Below are 13251 nucleotides of genomic sequence, written 5' to 3'. Positions count from 1 at the left end.
ACAAAGAAGGCTGCAGGAAATCTCTGTCCTCGGGGTGTCCCGGCCTTGGTTGCCGGAAGCCCTGGGCTGGTGCTGCCGCAAGCCGGCAGTCTGGCTGGATCCCCCTCAAGCTCCCTTCCCACCCGCCTGTCTCCAGTTCCAGTCCAGGACTTGGAACATTTGAGATCTATTGCCGACTTGGCCTGGTTGACCTGCACCGTACGGCATCCCCTTCGTCTCACAAGGAACCTCCCCATTGCGGGGGTGTTTCGGAGCACCTGCATGAGCTGATACAGGCGAGACCCTCCAAACCCGCATGTGGTCCCTCTCCTCCACCGAGGGTCTTCCAAGTCAGGAAGAGCCGGCTGCTCGCTCCCTTGCTGGAAATCTGAGCCATGACCCATCTCTGCACAAGGCTCTGATGCACAAGGCTGCCAGCGTCACGAGAGCACGTTCAGGCCTGAGACACTGGGGAGAAGCGCCGCAAACAGTGCTGGTCTTGACAAGAAATCCACCCGCTCAGAGCTTCGTCTCAGATGCGAGTTACTCTGCCCTGGGTTTCTGGGGCCCAGAAATGGAGGGAGGCTCAGGTATAAACCCAGTCAGCCAAGAGCCGCAGCAGCTGCTGATCCCTGTGTGGCGCATTGCAAACCAGCCATGGCTGTCTGTGGCTGCTGCATGGCCCGGGCTGCAGCCTTCGCAGCATCCTCCTCTTCCCCAGCACCCCCGTGCACTGCACAGACCCAGAGCTGATTGCAATGGCTGGGGCAGCACCGGGCAGCAGCAGCATCTCCCTCCCCAGCCTCCAGCTGCCCAGTTGCCCTGCGGGGAATTTCTGCCTGGGAAGGGCAGAGTTGTATTGCGATCGGCCGGGGGCTCAGGACAAAGCACAGCACCGCCACGTCCCCGGAGCAGAGCCCTTCTTTTCCTGGCTTGGACTGGTGTATTCCTCCTGCTCACAGCGCGGTCCTTCTCTGGGATAAGGTGACGCCAGCACTTTCAGGGAAATTGGAACGTCATGATGGAGTGGACGTGAAACAGCCTCACTTCCCGAAAAGCCAAAGGAGTAAAACTGACATGGAACAAAGCAAGTAACTTGCCACAGCTGTCCAACCTGCGCTCCTCAGGTGGGAGGTGACCGGCGACATGTTCTGGTGCTGCGGGGCTGTGCCGCAACAGTTCAGTTGGGGCCGTGGCCAGAAAGGTAGTGATGTACATCTAGAGATACCCACATCGTTCAGTGGGAAGCATCTGTTTCCTCGGCACAATTTGGAACACTTTTGACACACGGGGCTTGCTGGGCCCTAAATCACAGCTGCGTTGACTCCTCTAAGCCTCCCAGTTCCAATTCAGCAGGTGCCCAGTTCAAGGTGTTGACTCAGCAATGTGTACTTCACTTTAATCTGTATTATGTATTATGTATTATGTATTATGTATTATGTATTATGTATTATGTATTATGTATTATGTATTGTATTATGTATTACCAACAGTAATTTGCCAACAGGAGGAGTTCTTGCTAAATTAACAGCAAAAGCCATGCTGAAAAATGCAAGGGAGCAATGAGGGAGGGCTGGAGTCGTGCTCGGGAGCTGTGTCCGTGCGGGAAGGTTTATGTGTCTCACTGAGAGTTGGTCTGATCGCACCGCAGAGCTCCCGGAGACATCAATCTGTTTGCTTCTTTCCTACACCAAGCTTTAAAGGCTGGTTTTGATAGTGTCCTGGTTTTGCTAAAAACAAGTTTCTCTTTTAGTGAATTTGCCTGTCAGCTAAAGCTCCATATTAACTGCATTTTCCTGGAGAACTAGACACATGTTTTGGTAAAACTAGCAATGGAATGCAAACTTATTGATAAGCACGGATGGACATCTCGCGAGAGGGGCGACGAGAAACAAGTGACCAAGAAACTGACCAACTGTGTATAACATTCGATTCACGTGAATACTTCATATAAAAGTGGGAGATCACGAGGATCTCGTCCCTTTGCCCTTCTGCTTATGGCCGACATTAGGAGAGGACCTTGCTAGTCGTCCCTGCAAACTGAGGCCAGTGACAGACTGAATCCAGCTCCGATTGGCTGCAGAGTCCAGTCCAGGACTTTGGTTGCCGGCTCTGCAGTTGCTGAGACTTTCAAGATTGGTTTTGTATATTTTGTATTATTTTCTCTATTCTTATTAGTAGCATTAGTAAAACATCTTTAATTTTTTCCAACTCTCTTCACTCTGTCCTTCTTTCCCTCCCGATCGCCTGTCCTGAGTGGGAAAAGGGGAGAGGGAGGGGGAAGTGGGGGGTGGGGGGAGAGGGGGTTAACAATACATCTGCCAGGGTTTTATTGTCACCCCGCAATCTTAACCCTCGACACCTTTTAAAACTGGGAGTCACATTTAGCAAAAGCCACTTGGTTGGTCAACACTAGAGGATCAACTAATGGAGCTGGGCCTGCCCAATCAGAAATTCTACGGACTGCAGAAGGAGATAAAGTCCCTGTAGTACACATGAAAAACATGTTAGGAAAGGCAGTCTGGGTTAATCCTGGCTCAACAAAGTCAAGCCCATTCGTGGGATTGTTTTTGCCCAGGGACCTGGCAGCACCTGGTGGGTGATGCTTAAGGATGGAGAAGTTCGGTGTGTACCCCAAGGGGATTTGAGTTTAGGTGAAAATATTCAATACCGAACTGCATGGTGTGAATTGCCGTACTAACAGTGTTCAATAAGTGTCTTTCAGATCAAGACAGTGATGATAAAACCAGCGCTCGCTTCTTCGAGTGGCGCCTGACAACTTCTTCGAAGTTGATAGAGTCTTTTAACCCACAGACAGTGGTCATGAGAGGCACTAGATGTACCATTTTTCCTGCCCTGGGAGACCATTGTGACAAATCACAATATCACAGTATCACAGTATGTTTGGGATGGGAAGGGACCTCAAAAGATCATCTAGTCCAATCCCCCCATGGACAGGAACGCCCAGGTGAGGTCGCACAGGAACATGTCCAGGCGGGTTTTGAATGTCTCCAGAGAAGGAGACTCCACAACCTCCCTGGGCAGCCTGTTCAGTGCTCTGTCACCCTCACTGAGAAGAAGTTTTTTCTCAAATTTAAGCGGAACCTCTTGTGTTCCAGCTTGATCCCATTACCCCTTGTCCTGTCATTGTTTGCCACTGAGAAGAGCCTGGCTCCATCCTCATGGCACTCACCCTTTATATATTTATAAACATTAATGAGGTCCCCCCTTAGTCTCCTCTTCTCCAAACTAAAGAGCCCCAGCTCCCTCAGCCTTTCTTCATAAGGGAGGTGCTCCACTCCCTTAATCATCTTGGTTGCCCTACGCTGGACCCTCTCCAGCAGTTCCCTGTCCTTCTGGAACTGAGGGGCCACAACTGGACACAATATTCCAGATGTGGTCTCACCAGGGTGGAGTAGAGGGGAAGGAGGACCTCTCTCGATCTACTAACCACCCCCCTTGTAATACACCCCAGGATGTCATTGGCCTTCCTGGCCACAAGGGCCCAGTGCTGGCTCATGGTCATCCTGTTGTCCACCAGGACCCCCAGGTCCCTTTCCCCTACACTGCTCTCTAATATGTAATTTCCCAACCTATACTGGAACCTGGGGTTGTTCCTGCCCAGATGCAGGACTCTACACTTGCCCTTGTTAAATTTCATCAGGTTATTCCCCGCCTAACTCTCCAGCCTGTCCAGGTCCTGCTGGATGGCAGCACAGCCTTCTGGCGTGTCAGCCACTCCTCCCAGCTTGGTGTCATCAGCAAACTTGCTGATAGTGCACTCTATTCCCTCGTCTAAATCGTTAATGAATATATTGAATAATATTGGCCCCAGTACTGACCCCTGAGGCACTCCACTAGATACTGGCCTCCAACTAGACTCCGCACCACTGACTACCACTCTCTGGCTTCTCTCCTTAAGCCAGTTTGCAACCCACCTCACTACTCTATTGTCTAGACCGCACCTCCTCAACTTAGCTGTGAGGATGCTGTGGGAGACTGTGTCAAAGGCTTTACTGAAGTCAAGGTAGACCACATCCACCGCTCTGCCATCATCCATCCACCTTGTTACATTCTCATAAAAGGCTATGAGGTTGGTCAAGCACGACTTACCCTTGGTAAAGCCATGCTGACTGTCCCTAATAACCCTCTTATCCTTGATATGCCTAGAGATGGCACCAAGGATAAGCTGTTCCATTCCTTTCCCAGGGACAGAGGTGAGGCTGACCGGTCTATAATTACCCGGGTCCTCCTTCTTGCCCTTTTTGAAGACTGGAATGACATTTGCTTTCCTCCAATCCTCGGGCACCTCCCCCGTTTCCCAAGACTTGGCAAAGATGATGGAGAGCGGTCCAGCAATGATTTCAGCCAGCTCCCTCAGCACCCGTGGGTGCATCCCATCCGGACCCATGGATTTATGGATGTCCAGACTATTTAATTGCTCCCTAACCCAGTCCTCATCGACTAAAGCAAACTCCTCCATTGACCTGGCTTCATCCGGGGTCTCAGGGGTACAGGGCTCCCCAGGACAGCCTCCGGCAGAGTAGACAGAGACAAAGAACGCATTCAGTAATTCTGCCTTCTCTGTATCTTCTGCCACCAGGGCACCCACCCCGTTCATCAGTGGGCCTACATTGCCTCTGGTATTAGTTTTATCTGCTATGTATTTGAAACAGTTCTTTTTGCTGTCCTTGACCCCTCTCACCAGCTGTAATTCTAAGGAGGCCTTGGCTATCCTAGCTGCCTTCCTACATCCTCTAACAGCAGCCTTATATTCCTCCCAAGTGGCCAGCCCCTGCTTCCACGACCTGTAAACTCTCCTCTTCTGCTTGAGCATACCCAACAGGTCCCTGTTCAACCACACAGGCCTCCTGGCTCCCTTCCTTGACTTCCTACGTGTGGGGATGCTCTGATCCTGAGCATGGAAGAAGCAATCTCTGAATGCAATCCAGCTATCTTGGGCCCCTTTTCCTTCAAGCAGTCTTTCCCATGGGATTTCCCCCAGCAAACTGCCTCAAATCCCGTGCAAACTGCCTAAAATCAGCACTGGGTTGTGGTTCCTTTAACCAATGTCCCCATGTCCATTCCTCATGGCGTGGGACATCTCAGCTGAGTGCAGAGCAGGGTGACACACCACAGGGCTGAGGTGCCTCCCAACCCTTGGCAGTGGCAACAGAAGGCCAGACAGACACTGTGGCTCCTGCCTCTGTGTGTAAAAGGGACAGACTCTGTCTCTGAACACCCCTGGGTGCAGAAGGAGTCCAGGATGCCAGCTCAGATGTGGATGCCTGACAGACCCTGACATTTCTGTGTGTGACTCCAGGAACAAACCCCACTGGCCCAGTGAGATTCATCTCAGCTGCCCTGGACAACCTCATTGCAAGTGCTCCTGTCTGCTACGTCACCCTTGCCCATGATGCCGGGCTGTGCTCTCAAAAGTGCCACAGCAATCAGAGAGGTTCTGGGGTCCTTGGAAAAGCCAGACATCCAACCCAACTTCAAGAAGGGCTCTTTATTAAAATCCAACCATTTTTCCGCAAGCAGAGCTGCTCCTCCACCTGGGTCAGCGACGCCAGCAGCACAGGGCTTGCAGGGCCCATCGTGATCGTGGCTGCTCCCTTGGACTGCTCAGGATGACAATGGTCTGAGCAGCGAGGGAGCGGACGAAGGGTTTACTGTCCGTCTCCAAGGGCCGAAGGGCTGCAACAGAAAGAAGCAGAGCCCAGATGATCTCCCACGTCTGCAGAGACACCCAGGCATCCCCTCCTGACCAGGCTCCCTACTCACCACTGCAGATCTCAGCCAGCTTCTCCTCCTCCCTTCGGTCCCTCAGGGGCCGCGCAGCCAGCCCTGGGCACAGAGTTCCGTCAGCCCCTGCTCCCTCCCCCTCATCAGAGCTGGCCCCAGGGGATACCCCAGAGCTGACATAGCGGGACTGAGCAAGGCAGCCACCAAGCCCACCTGTGTGGGCAGGGCTGGGAGGGGAGGCCAAGGCCCTGCACGGGGCAGCTGGGGTTCTGAAGCCACAGGGCTGCTCCTTGTGCCAGGGCAGCAGTGGGGACTGGGGCCAGGCTGCCAAGAGAGGGACCCTGGGGCTGTGACTCACCGATGAACCTCACGGCCGCCTCTCGCAAGCTGGCCTGAGCATCCCTCAGGTATGGCAGGCTCTGGCTCAAGAACTCTTGAGCCCTGCTCCTGTCCTGCTCCAGCTGGAGAGAGCACAAGGGTGTGAGCATGTCACTGTCTGCAGCCCACCCCGAGCTGGCTGGACCAGTCCCTCCTCCCAGTAACCCAGGTTTCCCTTTCCCCGCAGGCCACTCCTGCCCCCCAGCCAGTAGCCCTGTTGGGCTGAGGCTGAGAGACAGACACAAGCAGAGTGGTCCCGGGGTGCTGAGAGTCCTCCTTCCCGCCAGGCCTGGGGCAGAGGGAAGAGCCCTTGGGGGTTCTGTTCTTGAGGACAGGGAACAAGGATGCAGCTCGGGGCTGCAGCAGGGCGGGCGAGGCACATCTGCAGAGCCCACAGCCCAGACATGTGGGGCAGCCCTCAGTCAGCCTGGGCCTTCGCTGTTCTCACCAAGCTCTCTCCAATCCTCCATGTCTGCTGAGTCCGCACTAGGTGTCTGAGCTGCTTCCATTTCAGGAGCTCTGCTGCACCAAGGAGGGCTTCCCTGGCTGCCTGCGGAACAGCAGAAGCTGGGACATGGCACCCACAGTCTGCATAAGGAGACCTTGCGTCCCCCCATTCTTGGCTTTGTTTCTGGAACACCTGCCCTTTGGGGGCAGCGACATGCCCTGGCCCAAACATCTGGGGCTCTCTTGGGCACAGCCCTGGGGGACAGAGACTGAGGCTCAAAGCTCGAGACCCAGCACCTGCAGGGACAGCTGAGGTGCCCGTAGGGATGCGCCGGTTCAGGCCTCGGTGGCCACAGGCTGCTGCTGAGCCCTGTGAGACCAGCTATGGCAGGTGGTGGAAATGGCCATGGCAGCTTCTCTACCGCTACTCGTGCTGGGTCTGTAAGGACCCTTCCTATGGGCTGGAGGAGGCTGCCAGTTGCCAGCAGCCCTGTCCCCTGGTGCCCAGGCCACCTGTGTGCTGTCAGCACACCCCTCTCTGCCTCAGTGCTCAGCGTGGAAATCTGTACCTTGGCCACGTTGTTGTTCTGATCGCTCAAACGAAAGAAGAGGGGGAGCAGTGCACGGTGCACGTAGCTCTTAATCCTCTTCTTGTCGTGCACCATCACTGACTGCACCCGCTCTCTGAACAGGCAGATGGAGAGCTCTCGCAGCTGGCTGGACTCCTGGGAGGAAGGAGGAAAGCCGGACTTCAATCCCAGCAGCTCTCTGCCCGTGGTGAGCAGGGGCAGTATCGGGGCTGACGTGAGGGGAGATGCTCCAGGGTCAGGCTGTGCAGAAGCCCAGAAGCCATCCCACGAGAGCCCGGGGGAGCAGAGCCTGCTCCCAGTGCTGTCCACGGGGCTGGGCTGAAGGGCAGCTGTCACTGCAGGCTGCCCACCCCCAGGGCTCAGTCTCCGTCATCAGCCTTACATCATCAAAGAGGGGCAGGAGCTTTTCCTCCAGCTGCTCGACAGTGGGCCTGGCCTCTTCCCTCTTCAGGTGTCCCATCACGCTGCGGAAGAATGTCAGGACTCTCCTTTTCACTTCTGTGTTGCTGTAGTCGAGCAACCCCACAACTTGTGGCAGGAGAGACTGTATTTTTCTTGCCTGTATGAACAACAGTTTCATTTTTGTGAAAGGATCAAAGACCACCGTGGCAAAAAAGCCAGTCACTGAGTACCAGCCTCCTGTCCAGCTTCATGGCAGGTGGTGGCACAGGAATCTCTGTGGCACCCTCCTGGCAGGTGGTGGCCATGGGCACAGCCACGGAGATACAGGAGAGCAGGGCCAGGGCAGGGAGGGTTGAAAAGCAATGACTCCCTGTGTCCTGCTCAGCCGTCCCCTTTTCCCACAGGCCCCCATGGGCAGATGTCTTGGAGAGACTCCGTGCCTGGAAAGCTCCCCAGGCAGCCATCAGGCCCCAGCACGGCAGGGAGGGCGTGTGGAGCTCTCACCCACTGCCTGACCCCCAGCCAAGGCCAAGCCACCACCTCACCCAATGCCCCAGCCCCACCTGCCAACATGGCTCGCTTGACACCGCCCCGCTCACCATGTCAGGACTTTCTGACCCACTGATGACGCCTGCGGGAAACATGGAGTCTATGACCAGGAGTCTTTTGCGCAGGTTTCTTAAGATCTTCTTCAGAGGCCGGGGTGTGGAGATCATCATGTCCCACATGTCCAGGGCAGTCCTGCGAGAGAGCGCTCTGTCAGCAGGGCAGCCTGGCCCACAGCAGCGTGTCCAGCTCCGCGCTGCAGGACGCTTGGGATGCCCTGGGCAGCAGCAGAGGCTGAGCTGGTGCTCCCGTGGGGCTGGCAGGAGCGCAGTGGGGGGCTCTGGGCTGGCTTGCTCAGCTGTGGCTGCTGTGGGCCTGGCTGACCCCCAGCGCTGGAAAATGTGGTGGGAGCGAGGGTCCTGCTCCTCGGGGGTGTCCTGCAGGATCCCTTGGCTCTGTGCCCCTCTCCCCACAGTGAACAAGCCCTCGTGGCTTTTGGGGCCAGTACCTGTCTCCTGGCGGAGCGATCCTCAGCAGCGTTGTGAGCACCTTCCCAGGTCTCCTGTCAGCCATGAGCAGAAGCAGGGACGCCACGCTCTGCCGAGCTGGTGCTGTGTTGATGCTGTCCAGGTTTTTGTGGATGCATCTCATGATCTTTGGCAGCTGGAGGAGATAAGGTGAGGATGGCGCTGTCACTGAGTGCAGCCACTTCCTCAGCTGTCCTTCCCATTCCTCTCTGCCACCTTCATGTGGCTTCAGATTCCTGAGACACCAGGGGTTGGGGGGTAGGGATGGAGGAAGGAACAAGGCCTGACAGGGCTGAAGCCTGGCAGGGAAATCCAGCCACTGGCCACTTACATCCGCCAGCCAGAAGTCAGGGAATTCCATGACCATGTCCAGCAAGTCTGTTGCCCGCTTCTTGTCAAAGGTGCTGGAGTCTCTCATTGCCTCGATGAACACAAGGACGATGTCTGTCCTTTCAGAAGTTCTGAGGTATCTCGCATAGGACTACGGGAGGAAGGAAAGAAAAGAAGGAAGTGAAGCCAAATCACACCGAGCGCCCTGATGCTGCTGCTTAGCCAGGCAGTGCCAGCAGCCCTGCAGAGACACCCGACAGTGCTGGTGGCAGAGCCCGCAGCAAAGCTGGCAGCAGGGGCGGCAGTGACTGCACGGGGAGGATGAGAACAGAGGCCCTGGAGTGAGGGAGGAGGGTCGGACTCATGGGCTCAGGGTGCTGGCCCTGCCGTGAACCAGGGCTTGCTGGTGGCCAGGAGGACTGGGGCTGCTGCTGGGACACTGGTGCCAAAGCCCGGAACCCAAGCGTGTGTCCAGGGCTGGCTCTGTGGGTAGTCAGGGCTTTGCAGGCCCGTGCCGGCCACAGCTCCCAAAGCAGCTGCCTGGGCAGCAGCCCCGCATGGGGCAGCTGCAGGCTGCTCTGGGGTGCAGGGATGGGGAGACGGCCTGGCTGGAGGGTGCCTGGCTCCTTACCACCAGTGTGGGATGTCTGAATAGCGCAGAGCTCATCTTCTCAATCCTCCCCACAGCCCTCTCCTGCACACATTCTCTCTCAGAGGTGGTGAAGGTCAAGAGCATCTGGGAAGAGAGAAGCTGCTGGTGAGCCCTGGGAGCAGCCACCGCTCCAGCAGAAGTAGCACCGCTCCACTCCTGGGCTGGACTCTGTTCTCAAGCAAAGCCTGTGGTGGGGTTCTGGCCCTCAGGCCCCTGGCAGGCTTGGAACAAATGCCCTGGGCCCGCCCTGTGGCCAGGCAGGGAGGCAGATGTCACCCTCTGCCGCCACTGTGCTGCAGAAGAGCCTGGCGGGCAGCCCCTGGTTCCCCGGGGAGGTGGGCACCCTCCCGGCAGCGCTCTCTGCACGGCACCGGGTAGGACTGTCCACTCCAGAGGGGACACCCTGTCCCCAGGGTGAGGAACAGCCCTTGTGAAGCCCACTCTTTGCACACGCCAGACCTGGAAGATATTCTGGAGCAGCTCGCTGACTCTGGAGGCTGAAGAGCCGAGCACCAATGCCTGCAGCATGTTGTCCATGGCTTCCATGGTCTGCAAGGAGACAACGAGTTTTGGCCGTGTTTCCTGCCATCTGTTTCACACACGGGGGACTGATATGAACTCTCAGTGCCAAGAGGCAACTCCTGTGCTGATTTTCTGTGTCTGGGAGAGACTCAGGGGCAAATAACCTGCTACGGGCAGAGCAGCAATTGGCACTGGATGTGGCCAGGCCAACTGTCAGCAGATGAAGGCATGAGGGTGTGAAAGCAGAGCTGAGACCAACCCTGCCTTGTCTTTCTGGTTATATATCAGCATGGGGTGAACAGGGAGCAGCCAGAGGGACTGTTGGGTCCTGCAGTTCACCAAGCACTTACTTTTAAGAAGAGATAGCGGCCCATATCCTGCATTTTCTCTTCTGGAGGAAGCAAGAAGACACTAGAGAAGCAGGCTTGGAGGAGGCTTGCCTCCTTGCCCTCCAGCACCCTCTCCACTGCGCTGCAAAGAGAGAGGAGCCAGTCACACTTGGGTATTTGGAGCAGTGCTTCGAGATCTCGTGCAGGGTCCCCGGGAGGGATGGGCAGGTACCTCAGTTCGGCAATGGCAAGCATGGCGTTCCACCGCACCGCCGTGCGCAGTTTGTTTCTGGGCTCCTCTTCCAGCAGCACCTGCACAGCACAGCCGGGATGGGACCTGCAGCTGCCAGCACCCAGTGCCACCAGCCCCTGGCCCTGCCCAGCGCTGTCCTCACAGGGTGCCGGGGGCATCGCCCCCTTCCCCAGAGACGCCACGTATCCCCTCACCTTGATATTCTCTGCCAGACCATATCTCTGGCAGAAGAGATCTAGGCCCTGTGGAGGGCCGTGGCGCTTGCTGTTGTAGCACAGGTCACAAATGTTCTGAAGAAACGGAATCTTCTGGCTCTCCTCCTGGCAGCCAGGGAGCAGAGAGACAAACAGGGAGCGTGAGATGGGGACACACAGCCAGCGGCACCACAGCATGGGGGTGCAGTGCCAATTAGTGCCCTGGGAGAGGCAGCTCTGCCCAGCCAGCACCCTCCGGCACCCGCAGCAGAGCCCCTGTCAGCAGACACCGGCTCAGCCGCCTTCCAAACGGCCATGGTTACCTTTTCTGGGCTGCTGACAAAGGACACGATGGAGTCCACGCGTCTCCTTTCGAATTGGTAGACAGGTAACCAGCCAGCATCTAATAAAGGAGGAGAGCAGGGAGGGCTGCAGAGAGGGTTTGCAGGCAGGACAGAGCAGAAGGAGCTCTGCCCCATGTCCATCCCAGTGCCCACTGCCCCGGCACAGTCTCCCCGTGCGTGTCAGGGCTGCAGGGTGCCCAGCAGACGGGCTGCGATGCTGGAGCCAGGCAGGACGGGGAAAGCCCCCAGTGCAGCGGGTGAGGAACTCGCTTCAGACGGGCAGGAAAGGTCCCCGTCCCGCAGCACGGCTGCCTCCTGCCCGCCCAGCTGCCTCTCGCTGCCCGTGCCCTGCAGCAGGAGCTGGGTCCCCTCTGCCCGCAGAGGCTGTGCTGGGGCCGGCTCCCAGCTCCGAGCAGCCCTGGGCTTCAGGCAGCATAATCACCACCCATGGAACCCCCTGCCAGCGTGTGGGAACCGTGATCCCGGTGTGGAGCAGAGAGCGATAGCTGGGCCCCACCCTGGCCAGACAACCAGGGCCCCTGACTCACCGATCTGCAGTGGCTGGACCACATCCACGTGCTTGGGGTCCAGTGGAGATCTGAGCTCCTGGGGAGCCCCAACCTCCTCCTGCCAGGCCACCCTGGGGCGGCTGGGGGGTCTCTCCGCCATTTTGCAGTCAAAGGCTAGGACTAAGGATGGGGAAGGCGGATGCTTCTGCAAAACGCCTTGGTGCTGCAGCTCTGCCAGAGGCAGCGATGAAAGGTGTGGGCTGTCTCGTGTGCTCCTCGTTGGGGAAAGACGTGAGCTCAGGAGCTCCTTGCTCCAAGTCTGCCAGGGGCAGCAGAGAGTCTGCCGGGGGCAGCTAGAGCTAGGTTGTGGTTGGACTCGATGATCTTAAGGGTCGCTTCCAACCAAGAAGATTCTCTGATTCTCTGACAGACGTGGGCTACGCTCGGGGCTCTCGCCAGCTCCGTGCTCGCACCCTGTCCTGTCACCGTCCTGTCGGACAGTGTGGGCTGGGGCTGCAGCTGCACCGATCACATGCGGGGCAGTGGGTGTCACCAAGTGAGGTCACAAAGGGCCCCACTGTGACCCTGTGCCTGGGTGGGGAGGGTCAGGAGGTCCCCTTGGGAGGCTCAGGCCAGCTCGGCCCTGGGCACCTGGCTGCTAAATTTCCATCCCAGTTTCTAGAAGTTCACCACCCATTGCTCTGAGCACAGTCTTGAACAGCCTGCTGCACCGCTCCATTTCCCCAGCGGCTGGTGCATGGTGGGGATGTCACAGACACACTCAGTGCCATCTCCTTGCTCCAGGAGCATCCATCTATGGGGATGTTGCGGAAAGGAGTCCCGTTGTCTGGCTCAGTTCTCTCTGGGCTGCCAGGGGTGGCAGATGCACTCGATCCCCCAGTCACCCCCAGCCAAACCCACAGCAGTTTGGTCCAGGCTCCAGAGGAGGGGAGGGCCTGAGCCGTACCCAGGCCAAGAACTCCTGCCAGGAGACCCACAGGGAAGCAGAAGAGCAGATGAACACCGGGAACTTGTGGGCGTACAAGTCTCAGACACTTTTACTACTGTATGCAATGTGTCTATGAGTCTATCAATTCATTCCATAAATACGACAGCGTGGGTGAGCCACTGTGAGCTCTCCCTGCTAAATAAGTGAGCTGTATGGCAATGGTTTTACTACTCACAGCTCAGTGGATGAGACCAATTTAAGTTTCATATTAATCATTTACCTTAAGTAGAGGCACACTAAATATAATCAATTCTTTAGGGACTTAAGGTGGTATGATTTTTAATATACTCTTTGCTTCGTGTTACTTGTAAGCTGGATTTGCTACAATTTTAAGCTGTGAAGTTCTGCTCATATCTACCAAAAGCAACTACAAACTACACTGATCGCTTACAAGATAAGGCACAGGAGCAGCTCTGGCTGTGCCTGCTGAGCACCACGCTGCCCCATGGAGAACAGCAGCACTGGCAGTGACTCCTGGGCCATGTCCAGCTG

At 56.7% G+C, this 13251-nt stretch overlaps 1 long non-coding RNA gene across 1 annotated transcript; it reads right to left on the bottom strand.

The window, feature by feature from the left end:
* Nucleotides 1–5593: 5593 nt before the first annotated feature.
* LOC135577665 (uncharacterized) lies at nt 5594–6180 on the bottom strand. Its single transcript, XR_010469335.1, has 3 exons — nt 6086–6180; nt 5767–5829; nt 5594–5679 (listed from the first exon to the last, which is right to left on the bottom strand). It is a non-coding gene; the product is annotated as an uncharacterized LOC135577665 (long non-coding RNA).
* Between the last annotated feature and the right edge of the window lie 7071 nt (nt 6181–13251).

The sequence above is a fragment of the Columba livia genome, unplaced genomic scaffold (assembly GCF_036013475.1).
Source record: "Columba livia isolate bColLiv1 breed racing homer unplaced genomic scaffold, bColLiv1.pat.W.v2 Scaffold_133, whole genome shotgun sequence".
NCBI lineage: Eukaryota > Metazoa > Chordata > Aves > Columbiformes > Columbidae > Columba > Columba livia.
The sequence above is the reverse complement of the archived record's forward strand: the minus strand, read 5'-3'. Positions and strand labels throughout refer to the sequence as shown.